A 15935-nucleotide genomic window follows, 5' to 3' on the forward strand; every position below is an offset into this window, starting at 1 on the left:
TACTGTTACCCAGCACAGCATAGAAAGAAAGTGAGTTATTCCTGTTTAAACTGACTCTTGGAGCTGGGAACTGTTCCCAAAACTATTCAGAACTGAGCTGTATTTGTTTAAACTGACTCTTGGACCTGTGTACTGTTCCCCAGAACTGACCAGAACTATGCTATTCCTGTTTAAATAGAATCTTGGAGCTGTGTACTGTTCCCCTGAACTGATCAGAACTAAGCTATTCCTGCTTAAACTGACTCTTGGAGCTGTGTACTGTTCCCTAGCATAGATCAGAACTGAGTTGTTCCTGTTTAAACTGACTCTTGGAGCTGTGTACTCTTCCCCAGCACAGGTCAGATCTGATATATTCCTGTTTAAATTGACTCTCAGAGCTGTGTACTGTTCCCCAGCACTGGTCAGAACTGATATATTCCTGTTTAAATTGACTCTTGGAGCTGTGTACTGTTCCCCAGCACAGCATAGAAAAGAAGTGAGTTATTTCTATTTAAACTGACTCGAGGAGCTCTGTACTGTTCCAAAGCCTAGATCAGAAATGAGCTATTCCTGCATAAAATGTCCTTGAACCTGTGTACCGTTCCCCAGAACTGATCAGAACTATGCTCTTCCTGTCTAAATTAAATCTTGGAGCTGTGTACTGTTCCCCCGAACTGCTCAGAACTAAGCTATTCCTGCTTAAATGACTCTTGGAGCTGTGTACTGTTCCCCAGCATAGATCAGGACTAGGTTATTCCTGTTTAAACTGACTCTTGGAGCTGTGTACTGTTCCCCAGCATAGCTCAGAACTGAGCTATTGCTTTTTAAATTGACTCTTGGAGCTGTGTACTGTTCCCCAGAACTGATCAGAACTGAGCTATTCTTGTTTAAACTGACTCCTGGAGCTATGTACTGTTCCACAGCATAGATTAGAAGTAAGCAATTCCTGTTTAAACTGACTCTTGGAGCTGTGTACTGTTCACCAGCACAGGTCAGAACTGATATATTCCTGTTTAAATTGACTCTTGGAGCTGTGTACTGTTCCCCAGCACAGCATAGAAAAGAAGTGAGTTATTGCTGTTTAAACTGACTCTTGGAGCTGTGTACTGTTCCCCAGCATAGATCAGAACTGAGCTATTGCTTTTTAAATTGACTCTTGGACCTGTGTACTGTTCCCCAGAACTGATCAGAACTGAGCTATTCCTGTTTAGACTGACTCTTGGGGCTGTGTACTGTTCTCCAGCACAGCATAGAAAAAAAAGTATTCCTGTTTAAACTGACTCTTGGAGCTGGGTACTGTTCCCCAAAACTATCCAAAACTGAGCTATATTTGTTTAAACTGACTCTTGGACCTGTGTACTGTTCCCCAGAACTGATAAGAACTAAGATATTCCTGTTTAAACTGAAATCTTGGAGCTGTGTACTCTTCCACAGAACTGATCAGAACTGTGCTATTTCTGTTTAAATTGAATCTTGGAGCTGTGTACTGTTCCCCAGAACTTGTCAGAACTAAGCTATTCCTGTTTAATCTGACACTTGGAGCTGTGTACTGTTCCACAGCTAGATTAGAACAAAGTAATTCCTGCTTAAACTGACTCTTGGAGCTCTGTACTGTTCACCAGCAGAGGTCAGAACTGATATATTCCTGTTTAAATTGACTCTTGGAGCTGTGTACTGTTCCCCAGCACAGCATAGAAAAGAAGTGTTATTCCTGTTTAAACTGACTGTTGGAGCTTTGTACTGTTTCCCAGAACTGAACAAAACTGGGCTATTTCTATTTAAACCTACTCGCGGAGCTGTGTACTGTTCCCCAGCTCAGGTCAGAACTGATATATTCCTGTTTAAATTGACTCATGGAGCTGTGTACTGTTCCCCAGCATAGATCAGAATTGACTTTTTCCTGCTTAAACTGACTTGGAGCTGTGTATTGTTCCCCACATCTGATCAAAACTAGGCTATTCCTGTTTAAACTGACTGTTGGAGCTGTGTACTGCTCCCCAGATCTGATCAGAACTAAGCTATTCCTATTTAAATTCAATCTTGGAGCTGTGTACTGTTCCCCAGAACTGATAAGTACTAAGCTATACCTGTTTAAACTGACTCTTGGAGCTCTGTATTGTTCCCCAGCACAGCACAGAAAAAAGTGAATTATTCCTGTTTAAACGGACTCTTGGAGCTGGGTACTGTTCCCCAGAACTATTCAGAATTGAGCTATATTTGTTTAAACTGATTCTTGGAGCTGTGTACTATTCCCCAGAACTGATCAGAACTAAGCTATTTCTGTTTAAATTGAATCTTGGAGCTGTGTACTGTTCCCCCAAACTGATCAGAACTAAGCTATTCCTGTTTAAATTGACTCTTGGAGCTGTGTACTGTTCCCCAGCATAGTTCAGAACTAAGATATGCCTATTTAAACCTACCGTTGGAGCTGTGTACTGTTCACCAGCACAGGTCAGAGCTGATATATTCCTGTTTAAATTAACTCTTGGAGCTGTGTACTGTTCCCCAGCACAGCATAGAAAAGAAGTGAGTTATTCCTGTTCAAACTGACTGTTGGAGCTGTGTACTGTTCCCCAGAACTGATCAAAACTGAGCTATTTCTATTTAAACTTACTCTTGGAGCTGTGTACTGTTCCTCACAACAGGTCAGAACTGATAAATTCCTGCTTAAATTGACTCATGGAGCTGTGTACTGTTCCCCAGCCTAGATCAGAATTGATTTTTTTCCTGTTTAAACTGACTCTTTGAGCTGTGTACTGTTCCCCAGCATAGATCAGAACTGAGCTATTCCTGTTTAAATTGACTCTTGGAGCTGCATACTGTTCCCCAGCTTATATAAGAACTGAGTTATTACTGTTTATATTGACTCTTGGAACTGTGTACTGTTCCCCAGAACTGATCAGACCTGAGCTATTCCTGTTTAAACAGACACTTGGAGCTGTGTACTGTTCCCAAGAAGTGATCAGAACTGCGCTATTTCTGTTTAAACTGACTCTTTGAGCTGTGTACTCTTCCCCAGCATAGATTAGAACTGAGTTATTCCTGCTTAAACTGATTCTTCCAGCTGTGTACTATTCCCCAGCGTAGATCAGAACTAAGCTATTCCTGTTTAAACTGACTCTTGGAGATGCGTACTTTTCCCTAACACAGATCCGAACTGTGTTATTCCTGTTTAAATTGACTCTTGGAGCTGTGTACTGTTCCCCAGCACAGAAAAGAACAGTTATTCCTGTTTAAACTGACTCGTGGAGCTATGTACTGTTACCCAGAACTGATCAGAACTAAGCTATTCCTGTTTAAATTGACTCTTAGTGCTGTGTACTGTTACCCAGCATAGAAAAGAACAGAGTTATTCCTGCTTAATCTGACTCTTGTAGCTATGTACTTTTCCCCTACAGAACTGCTCAGAACTGAGTTATTCCTATTTAAACTGACTCGTGGAGCTCTGTACTGTTCCCCAGCGTAGATCAGAACTGAGCTATCCTTACTTAAAATGACCTTGGAGCTGTGTACTGTTCCCCAGCATAAATCAGAACTCACCTATTCCTGTTTAAATTGACTCTTGGAGCTGAGTACTGTTCCCCAGCATAGATCAGAACTGAGTTATTCCTTTTTTAACCTGACTAGTGGAGGTGTGTACTGTTACCCAGAACTGATCAGAACTAAGCTATTCCTGCTTAATTTGATGCTTAGAGCTGTGTACTGTTACCCAGCATAGAAAAGAACTGAGCTATTCCTGCTTAAAATTACCTTGGAGCTGTGTACTGTTCCTCAGCATAGATCAGAACTCACCTATTCCTGTTTAAATTGACTCTTGGAGCTGTGTACTGTTCCCCAGCATTGATCAGAACTGAGTTGTTCCTGTTTAAACTGACTCTTGGAGCTGTGTACTGTTCCCCACATCTGATCAAAACTAGGCTATTCCTGTTTAAACTGGCTCTTGGAGCTGTGTACTGTTCCCCAGATCTGATCAGAACTAAGCTATTCCTGTTTAAGCTGACTCTTGGAGCTGTGTACTGTTACCCAGCACAGCATAGAAAGAAAGTGGAAAGCTCGTTCTCATGTTAATGCGTCACAGTGAAAGATATAACTCCCCAAGCTAACGCATTATCACTATTTCTTTATATAACTGCTTTTTAGCTAATGTATGTGTCTATACGAATACTGCCTGACCATTTGTACTGTTTGACTACAACTCTGCTCTGCTGCTTACATTTGTGACATTTTCTTGTTAACCCTACCCTCCCAAATAGCCCCGGGGCATTTCCTCCTCCTTGGTCTGAGGGTAATTGTTAGATTGTGGCTCCATTGGCTAACTGTGTTGAATGTATTACCTATATGTACTGTTTTATAATGCTGCCTTCTAATCCTACTCTATCACTCCCCTTCTAATCTTTCTCACTTTTTTTAGCCTCTCTCTACTTACTGTACAAGCTAGTACACCTCTTCATATCCTGATATTCCCTTGCCCTATCCTTCTACCTCCCCAACTTTGCCATCCACACTACCTAACTCTGTGTGTCTTTCTCTCTATTTTACAATCTACCACCTTGGGTGCTCCCTCTCTGCCTTAAAGCACAAGGACTACCTCCCTGCCTCATCCAGAAGACACTCTTGATTTATCTGCTACCATTGCATCACTGAACTGCAGTAATAAAGTGCATCTGCACTCTAAAGAGGTGTGAATGAATGTAGCCTTGAAAAATCTACTTGTATCCTACAAATAGTACTAACAGTTGTTAGTCTGACTTCCCGTGTGTACGTTAGCAGCCTACCGCAATTCGCTGAACATTCTCCCCCTAGTTTTACAATATCTTATTAATATATGTGCACTACTCTATACTTCAGTCTGCCATCTCCTTCTTGCCACTAGGTGGCAGCACAGTCCATGGGAGACTGATTGCACAGTATTATTCTCCCAAACTTTCTACCCAACTATATTAGTTATTTCGACAGATTCTCCTTATCCGTTCTATACTAACTCCCTCTACACTCCTGGACTGGCCTACCCAAATATAAATATTGCCTATACTACATAGCTCCAACTCAACCCTAATTTAAGTGTCTGAGCTGCAGCTACTGATAGTTTTTCACAGTCCTTACTTCTTCTAGGCTCTACCCTGCTCCGTTTGCCCTGCAGGCTCACTGCGCTCTCCTCCCCTACCCCCAGTTCCCACCCACCCCCAGTGCATCTACATTATACTATCCCCTGCTCACCTGACCAATCTCCCCTCCAATCAGCATCCTCCTATAATTACACCCAACCACACCTAGGCTAAACTCCCTACCCAATTACCCAATCTTGAACCTACTATCCAACCCCTACCACACCTAACCTATTTACCTAAATCACACTACTGCTAAACACAATACCTCCACCCAAACAAATCATGCAGGGAATACTACCAGTGCTACTAGTATCTCTCACTACTCTTGCCTACACCACATCTACATTCACTAACATACCATTAAACAATACCTTCCACATAACACATATTTACACGCACACACCTACACACAATGATATTGAAATCTGTTCCACACTATTTATTGATTGCTCATTATTTTATATATACAAACCACACACCACACTTCCTTTCAATAAACAAACAGTAACTAGAGTACATACAGACCCAGCATATGCCATAAAACTCAGTCTGTTCCTTAAAAAACATCTACTAATCTCAGGAGACATACACCCCAACCCAGGTCCAGACAACAAAAGTCTCCCACACAAACAGAACTTAGACCTAATTATTATTAATCTAAACTCAAGAAGTATATCCAACAAACTACATGACCTACACACATTCATAGCTCACTACTCCCCTGATGTACTAACCATTACTGAAACCTAGGTAAAACCCACCACCCAAAATGAAGAAATACTCCTCCCAGGATATAATATCCTAAGACTAGACAGAGAGGCCAAAAAGGGAGGCAGAGTTTCAATTGTATTTAAAAACACACTTAAACTCCAGCCTCTGAGAACCCCAATGCCCAAATTTCTGAATACTGAAATATTAGGCTCCATTATAGCCCTCAAAAACAAAAAGAGAATCAACATCCTCTGCAGTTATATTCCACCAGGAAATAAATCTCCCACAGTAGAGGAAATTTTACAATGGGCTACAACCAACCTTCCCCAAGACACTATCCTGTTAGGCAACCTGAACCTAGACTGGCTAGCTTGCAACTCCAACAATCCCTCAAACCATATTAGCTTATTTGGATTCTCACAATTAATCAAAAAACCCACCAGGGTTGACAAAAAATCCAAAAAAACATTCCATACTCGATTGGACTTTAGTTAATTTCCCCAAAGAAAATTATCATCTGGGCTGCCTACCTGATGAACTCAGTGACCACTACCCCACATTCCTCCTTTGTAAACAGGTAAACATACCCAAACCCATACTATATAAAGAAACTAGAGATGACCACAAGTTAAATCCACAAATTCTTAACAGCATACTACAACAAAGCAACTGGCACCCACTACAAACTCTAGCATTAGACCAGGCAGTGGAGTTCTTCAATAGTACTTTTATGAATGTTCTAAATACAGTAGCTCCAATTAGGAAACTTAAAACTAAAGTTAATTATGCCCCTCGGCTAAATAAAACCACAAAAGCCTTACTAAAAGCTAGAGACAATGCCTGGAAAATCTGGAAAAATGAATAACACCATACAATAAAGACAAAAGTATCAACTACTTCTGAATCAGGCCAAAAAACAAACAAAAATGGATACACAAAACTACTTCCTACATATCCAAAACAAACATCCCAAAAACCCTCAAAAGTTCTGGCAAGCTATCAATTCCCTTCTGAAACACAGAAAAACTACCACCCCATCTCCCAGCACCAATACTGACAATGACAGCATAGCTTCCCAGTTTAACTATCACTTCACAGAATCTATTTGGTCATTATCCACCCAGCTATCTAACAATGACTCTACAATCACCCCCATTATAGATAACAATAATATACCTTCCTTTTCACTCTCACTTGTACCAACCTCCACAGTTAAAAAACTACTCTCAAAACTGAAACCTACCACTCTCGCAGCAAATGGTCTACCCACAAATTTCTTAAAATTAGCTGCAGAGTCCCTAGCCTACCCTGTCTCAATTCTAATAAACCGCTCCATACAAGAAGCCTACATCCCCCAACTATGGAATGTGTCATATGTTATTCCCCTACACAAGGCGGCAACTTCTATGCTCTATCAAACTACTGCTCCATTGCTATCCTATCCCCCCTTTCCAAGCTCCTGGAGAAATGTATTCACTCCCAAGTGATGCACTTCTTAACCTCACATAATCTCCTCTCCTTCACAAAGCATGGCTTCCATCCAAACCATAGTACAGCTACTGCTCTTCTCTCCTTTACCAACCAGGTAAACCAACTTAGAAATGACAACAACTTAGAGTTCAAGATGGCTGCTGTCCTGTAGGTAGTGCTGAACCACAGAGGAGCATCCTACCTAAAATTTTTTTACCAAATATAAGTGAGAAAAGATATTCTTCAACTAAATTTACCCAAATCTGGTAGTACATATTCTGCTTTACTTACCTGAGGGGAGAAAACCATCAAAACTTCAACAGAGTTATAAGATTGCTGCAGATTAGAGGAAATTTTGACAGCATATAGGCCAGATTAGATCTAAAATACAACACAGAAAAAGAACTACTGGAATATCTCCAAGGAGGATAAATAAAATGTCACCCAATCCGGATTCAATGGAGAGTGAAGTTACCAAAACAAAATTTTCTTCATTAGCTTCACCTGAAAAGGATACTACTTCTAAAAGAGCCAGGACAAATAAACCTCAGGATGCTAATAAAAACACAAATAAAAATAAATCAGAAACTTCCAACTTAGAGGATCTAAAAACAGCACTTCAGCCTATTCATGAGGCTATACAAAATCTTTCTACTCAGATACAAACAGTCGGATCATCAATAGATAAAATTCTTACAAGGATGGACAAAATAGAGTCTAAAATTATGGATCAGGATATTAAAATAGAAAGCATACAAAAAGTATCTGAATCCAGCATAAATTCTATCCAGGATCTGCAAAAAAAAAAATAATGGATCTTGAAGCTAGATCCAGATGCAATAACATTGTTTTAAGGGGCATCCCAGAGAATATAGAACAAAACAAGATTTTGGAAACTATAACTACAATATTCTCTCTTTTCTTAGGAAGTGACTTAGAAGCTAAACAAATTACTATCGAAAGAGCTCACAGGGCTCTTAGACGATCTCCAGTTTTAAATAAACCAAGAAACATCTATGCTAAAATATTGAACTATCAACTTGTGAATAAACTTTTATTTGCTGCTAAAACCAAAAAAGCTGTTGAATGGAATGGTTCCAAGATAAGCATTTCACAAGACCTGCCACCTCAAATAAAATTAGAAAGACAGAAACTATCCCCCTTCTGCGCCTTTTTGATTAACAAACAAATCAAATTTCAAATGAAATATCCCAATACGCTTCAGTTCTCATATCAGGGAACTAAGTACTCAATTAATAATAATAACGAAGCAACGTCAATATTTCTTAAAATATTCAAAATAAATCCGGAGAAAGTTACTCAGAAGGCTTGAATAGCGACATGGAAAATAATTGCAGTCACACATCGTAAACAAGGCGAGTTACACATTTCAAAGTATTTTTTGCGATGAGTACACTTACCTGCATTGTTTTTTTTTTTTTTTCTCTTTTCTGGGTTGATTTTGAGTTCCTAACCTGACAGAATTGCTGGATTTCTAGGCCTAGTTTCTTTGTGGTCGGCTGTGTCGTTGATGGACTACAATTTCCAACAGTCCAGAGCTGCAGTTGATCCTTTACGTGCATCGTGACCTTATTTCCCAGGATCACCGGATTGTTAAAGTCACAGCTGCTTTTAGTGCAGAAAATAGCACTAGAGAAGAAAGGAAGGAACAGATAGGGGGAAAACGCATTAAGGGAACAGAAGATAACTAATAAGGACAAAGGATATAATTATATCGCTAATCCAAGAAGTTTGTGATGTGGATGACCTAATCTATGCTTCTTTTTCCAGTTTAAGGACTTCTGGTGAGTAATGGCTTCCACATAAATGCACTGAGAATTTGAATCTGCAGTTGTTCCACTGTTCTGGGTATACCTCACAATTTGTATTGTCTATAAGGTACTGTACTCACAGCGTTGCAGCGCAATAACTAAATTTTCTGCTAAGTTAACAGCAATTTAGACAAAATTAATTCAATACTTGTAGAATATCCAGATGGGGTATACTTGCCTGTTGATGGACTTAATGTATCGTTTTGACTACCTGGGACTGTATCTGTTTGGGTGGAAGGAAAAATGGTGTAAAAACATGATTGTGTGGCTTTAACCATATGATAACTTCTTGGTAACAGACTCAATATTATAAAGCCCCCCCCCCCTTTTTTTTTTTGTACTGAGGTAAAAACAACATTCTTGAATGTGTGATTAAATAGTTGAATATACTATGACTCTGGCAAGAAATGTCCGTATGATTTTCAGTTATACATATATGATTTTCTCAATGTTACTATACCCTTACTGTACAATGGGGGAAATGTATTAAATTTATGTTTGACTTAGGTTGTCTCATATACTAAATATGATCAAAAGAATACAGTATTTAAAATATCAGAATGCTCATTTTATAGTAATGCTTTATAGTTTCCGACTGAGAAGATGTGGTCGACTCTATAACATTCTGCTCAAAAGCTTTTTCAAAATTAATATGTAAATTCATGCTTAGAGAATGTTGATATCGAACATTAATGTTATGTAATAGAATTACAACTATGACAGATCCTTTTTAATGGTTTGTTAGCATAGTTGTGTGTGAATATTATGGAAATCTCACAATACCTTCCTTCTGTGCTATGACCTGTGGTTCAGGGTTGGTTATTAAAGATAGTTCAGTTTTCTATGCTCTATAGTGATAGACTTTTGGGATTGGGATACTTCTCAAACTGTGAAGTCAAGTTAATAAGTTTAAAAAAGATTTGTTATTTTTTTAACTTAACAATTATTTTTGAAACGGACAGATGTATCCCACACTCTTCCAGGTTAGGCGATTTAGTGGATAGGCACAGGTTTAAGACTGGAAGAGTTTCTCATCTATATCCAAGAAATGCATGTCATTTATGGTAGCCTTCTGTACTGAGTTTATTTACCAACACATCTATTAAACACAAGATAAGGTTACATTTTTTAATGACTGTATGTGGACATTAGCTTCATGGAATGTTAAGGGGTTGCAAGCAGAGAATAAAAGAAAACTTTTTCTTCATTTAGTTTTTAAAACTAAACTGGACTTTATTATGCTACAGGAAACCCACTTAGTAAATGAACAGTGGAATCTCACTTTGAAGAAAAAATGGATTAAAACTATTATAGCGGCAGGAAATAAAACTAATAAGGCAGGAGTTGCCATCATCATTAAAAACTCCTTTCAACATGATATTATAAGACAGGATTCAGACCCAGAAGGTAGATGATGTTACTTTGTAACTAAAGTTAATCATTTAAATAAACCAATTTTAGTTGTCAACATTTATGCTCCGTGCACCTTTCAACAGAATTTTTTGATGATTATTTATAACTTGCTAAAGTCCTTCCCTAATCATTACTACATTTTAGGGGGCGACTAGAACTCCATTCAGGATCCAAAGACAGATAGAACCAACACTAAATCTAGATATAATACGCAAGCCTCTACAGCAATCTTTGAAATTAAAAATGATTTCAAATTATTTGACCCCTATTCTAACCTTTCTTCACATACACCCAATAAAGGGTTTACTTTCTTCTCTCAATGTTATAAGAGCTGGTCCAGACTGGATTTTTTCTTAATTTCTGACATTTTTTTACATTATGCTCTTTCAGTTTATACAGAACCTAGGTTTTTCTCAGATCATTCTAGAATTACATTGGTTATAGATTGGGTACATAATAATTCCCCGAAAAACAGTACATTATGGTGGCACTTTAACCCTAATTTACTTAATAAAAATGATATTAGGCAAGAAATTGACACTCTTCTTGACAAATGTATACTATCCATTTCAGAGGATAACAGGCCGATTGATGTAATATGGGCTACCACAAAAGCAATGATCAGAGGCGTGTTAATTAATAAATCTTTGTTTCATAGGAAAACTACTTTCAATAAAGAAAATAGTATTAAGGAAGAAATATCCAAACTTGAGCTAGAACTTCAACAGAATTACTCATTGAACTTGGAGAATACCATATCTCAACTACAAGGAAATCTATTATCACTGCAAGCAGAGAACCTGTCGTATCAGGAAATCAAAAACATAGCCAACTACTCACAATGGGCTCAACTCCCCTCCAGATTTTTAGCAAGATTACTTAAGCACCATAAACCTATCCCTAATATTCCGGAAATTATTTTCCAAAATAAAAAATATAGTAATACATAAGATATAATCTGAGGAGATATATGAAGATGTTTATAATCCCATTCCTTCATCATATCATGGACAGGAATTGCACTTATTCTTCAAACAATTAATATTCCACAAAATTAATGAACAACAACAAGATATCCTATCGGCTGAGTTCACACAAGCGGAAATTAATACAGCAATTAACAGTTTGAAATGTAATAAGGCACCGGGCCCAGATGGTTTTTCAGCTGAATTTTACAAATGTTTTATTTCCAAAATCTCAACTATATTGTATCACCTTTTTGTATACATTATACATTTTGGTATCACTGATCTGCATCTGAATGCATCTAGAACTATTTTACTTCCTAAACCGAATATGGACATGACTAATCCCCATAATTATAGGCCCATTTCTATTATCAGTTTAGATATGAGAATTATGGCGACAATACTAGCTACTAGACTTAAATCTGTTATTATAAAAATTATATCTCCAGAACAATCGGGGTTTATTAATCATAGGCAAACAGTAGACCAAACACTTACTCTTGATGCAATGATATCTTTATCTCTGGTGAAACAAACACCCATATACACATTAGCTATTGATGCGTCTAAAGCATTTGACCGAATTAACAAGGAGTTCTTAGCAGCCATTCTTCCAAAATTTAACATTCCTACACAATTCATCCATTATATTAATACTCTTCATATGAGGGCTTATACCACTTTACAAATAAATAAATATAGCTCAAAGAGACTAGAAATGAATAATGGGATAAGACAGGGATGTCCTTTATCACTTCTTTTATTTAATATATTTATTGAACCATTATTTTTACTAATAAAGCAGAAAACTTTTCACAATATCCCAGTCTTATTTAATACAGAAATTTCATTTTCGGCATATGCAGATGATTTAAACATATATTAACTCCCTTCCTAGTTCAGATTTCAATAAGATAATAAAATCAATAGATATTTTCTCTAGGTTCTTGAACTATAAGATGAATATGGATAAATCAATAATCTTTCCCTTAAATAACTATTCGCAATACCCCAGTGTATTTACCCCACAAAATATCAAAATTAAAGACCAATTACACTATCTTGGAATCTCATTTTATAAGGACGCATATAAATATTATCAAGAAAATGTAGGTAATATATGGTCAACTATACAAAAAGATTTGGATAGATGGGCACAACTTAAGCTCCCTTTCTTATCCAAAGTTGCCATCATAAAAATGAATGTACTCCCGAGATTACTTTATATATTCAACGCATCTAATACATTGATACATAATAAATTCTTCAAGGACACCCAAACAGCATTATCAGAATTTTTATGGTACCCAAAACCCATCAGGATAAGTTATCAGAAACTTATATATCCTAAGGATAAAGGTGGAGTGGGACTCCCAGACCTTAGACTATATTACGAAATTAACAAGTGTAGCAGAATAATCAATATTGCTTAATATAAGAATTATCCCACTAAGTGGTACCCAATCTGGGTGAAATTATATTATAACTATGTTAAATCATTACAGTTTAACCCCAAGGCAATCCCATTTTTAGATAAAAACACCAGGAGGATGTATAGATTACATAACAATTTAAAGGAGCAAATTACAATTATTCAGAATCTTTTTGATTCTTTGAATTTATATTCTGCTTATATGACACTTCAACCGATTCACATTAACCCCAACATTAAATTAAATGATAGGTTGATTAACTTGAATTCCTACCCACTACTGAGGGATAAAGCTGTAGTAGATTTTCTTCCATTTAAACATGATTCAGTAATTAACATGAGGAACAAATTAAATCTACCGCCCAAATATACAATTATTTTAAGACAATTAAAAGAGATGTGTTGCAAATTTTGGGATGGTATTAATATTTCAGATTCAGATATATCTACATGTAAAACCTTATGGGATTTGTTGAAACGTAAAAAAAAAAGATCTCAAATGTGTATAAAGTTATTATCTCTATTAAATGAAACAGAGAAGCTGTACATTCTAGCTACTGGACCAAACAGGATTCTACCATTACATCCAACAAAATTGCCCAGGCTATTCAGAAGTTCTCCAAATGTATTCCCCTTCAAAAACTAAGATATACACAACTTATGATTCTAAATAACGCCTAATATACACCCCAAATTCTAAATAAGTTGTACCATGATACACCAACAAACTGCCAATTCTGCCCTTCGCAAGAGGCAGATATCATTCACATATTTTGGAGCTGTAAATGCTCATACAAGCTCTGGTGTGCCTTAAGGGTCAAGTTAGAAAAAATGGGATACGAAAAAACAACTTTATCATGGAAATTTGCTCTCCTACATATTCCCCCAACAGGATTTAGAAAGAAGCAAATATATCTTCTAATAACAATATTTATGTTAATAAAATACTATATCACATTAAATTGGAAAAATAGGATTACACTGTCATGGGAAGGTTTTAGGCAAGTAGCTAGAAAGCAAGTATTTGCGCACAAATATCTATGGTATTCCATGAAGCAGCAACCCTTACAGAAGGATTTTTGGAAATTTTTATTGGATTATATTCTGACATTATATTATTGAAAATGTATGAGTTTTATTCAGTAAGATATAGATGAGATTTGTATATAGTTGTTATTAGTGTGTAGTATGTACTTATGTCTATGATCTAGTAGAGATGTTTGTATGTTATTTTTCTAAAACTAATAAAGAGAATGTTAAAAAAAAAAGAAACGACAACAACTTCGTATTAGCCATATTCTTAGATCTCTCTAAGGCATTTGACATGATCCCACATAACCTACTTTTAGAAACTATCCACCATGTTCTTTGCCCCCTCCATTGCTGCCTGGTTCAAAAACTACCTCTCTGACAGAAAACAGTCAGTCAAATGGCAAGGTGTACTATCACCCCTACTACCCTCTACCATAGGTGTTCCACAAGGATCAATACTGGGGCCTCTACTATTCACCATTTTCACCAACAAACTACATACCTCCACCCTGCATGCTTCACTGATACAATATGCAGATGACTCAACCCTAATCTGCTCAGCCCCATCTATAACTACTCCAAGAGTCCTTCTGCTCTGTGGAAAAATGGATTACTGATATCCAACTAATTCTAAACCACAACAAGACCAAATTACTTCTATTCACCCCCAACAAATCCAGAAAAACACCTCCTTCCTTCACTATCACCTCCAAAAATGGAACCACAATCTCTCCCTCCCCCATACTAAGCTACTTGGTGTTGAAATAGATAAGGACCTACATTTTGATGTCCATATCTCTCAAACCATTAAAAAAGTACATAAAAAACTAGGAACTTTATACAAACACAAAAACTTCCTATCAGACCAAGCACAAATCACCCTAGCCCAAACCCACCTTTTGTCTATCCTATTGTATGCATCACCAATCCTAACCCACATAAGGAAAACTGACCTAGACAAACTAGAATCTTGTTACAATAAGATTGCAAAATTCGCAAATAACTCCACTTTTAGAAGCCACCACTGTCTTGCCCTAAAGGAGTTACAGTGGTTAGAACTCCCTCAAGTGATCAGTTACCACCAACTAGTGCTCGCCTTTAACATACTAAACAATCCCCACAAAACTCCAGCCCTAAACCAATATTCAGCAAATTGTCCACTATGCTCATCTAACAAAACCCTGCTCTGCATATCCAAAGCCAACAATACTGCAGGGAAAGCTCTTATCCCTAATACAATTGATCGGAAATGGAATAACCTCCCTCAAAATATCTCTTCTGCATCATCTATCTTAATGTTCAAAAGTTACTTAAGTCACACCTCTTGCAATCCTGGCTCTGTCCTTGCATCACATAATGCTTTCCTGCCCTCCACCAATTCTTCCTACATTCCTCTCCTCACTGCTCACTTTCTCTCTAATACTGTTGCCAAACATGGCCATACACGGCCTACTATATGTAAATTATGTCTTCTGTGATGTATCTTTTGATAGCATTCGTAAAACTGGAGTTTTTCTCTCCCAATTTCTGCCATCCAGGGTCTGCTATGTTTAAATTACATTTGCTTGGAAAAAATATATAAATTTTATACCAATAGTAAGATTTTATTCTTTTAATTGTAAAATTACCAGTGTACACATTATTTGATGTGGAACTTTTCTCCCTGGGCCTCTGCTGTAAGTGGACCTTGTCTAATCGGACTATCCTGGTAAACAAATGTAAAATAAAAAAAAAAAAAATAAAATAAATGAGTTATTCCTGTTTAAACTGATTCTTGGAGCTGGGTACTGTTCCCCAGAACTATTCAGAACTGAGCTATATTTGTTTAAACTGACTCTTGGACCAGTTCCCCAGAACTGATCAGAACTAAGCTATTACTGTTTAAACTAACTCTTGGAGCTGTGTACTGTTCCCCAGAACTGATCAGAACTATGCTATTCCTGTTTAAATTGAATCTTGGAGCTGTGTACTGATCCCCCGAACAGATCAG

This window comes from Protopterus annectens, chromosome 11.part0 (assembly GCF_019279795.1).
Source record: "Protopterus annectens isolate FY-2018-M chromosome 11.part0, PAN1.0, whole genome shotgun sequence".
NCBI classification, from domain to species: domain Eukaryota; kingdom Metazoa; phylum Chordata; order Ceratodontiformes; family Protopteridae; genus Protopterus; species Protopterus annectens.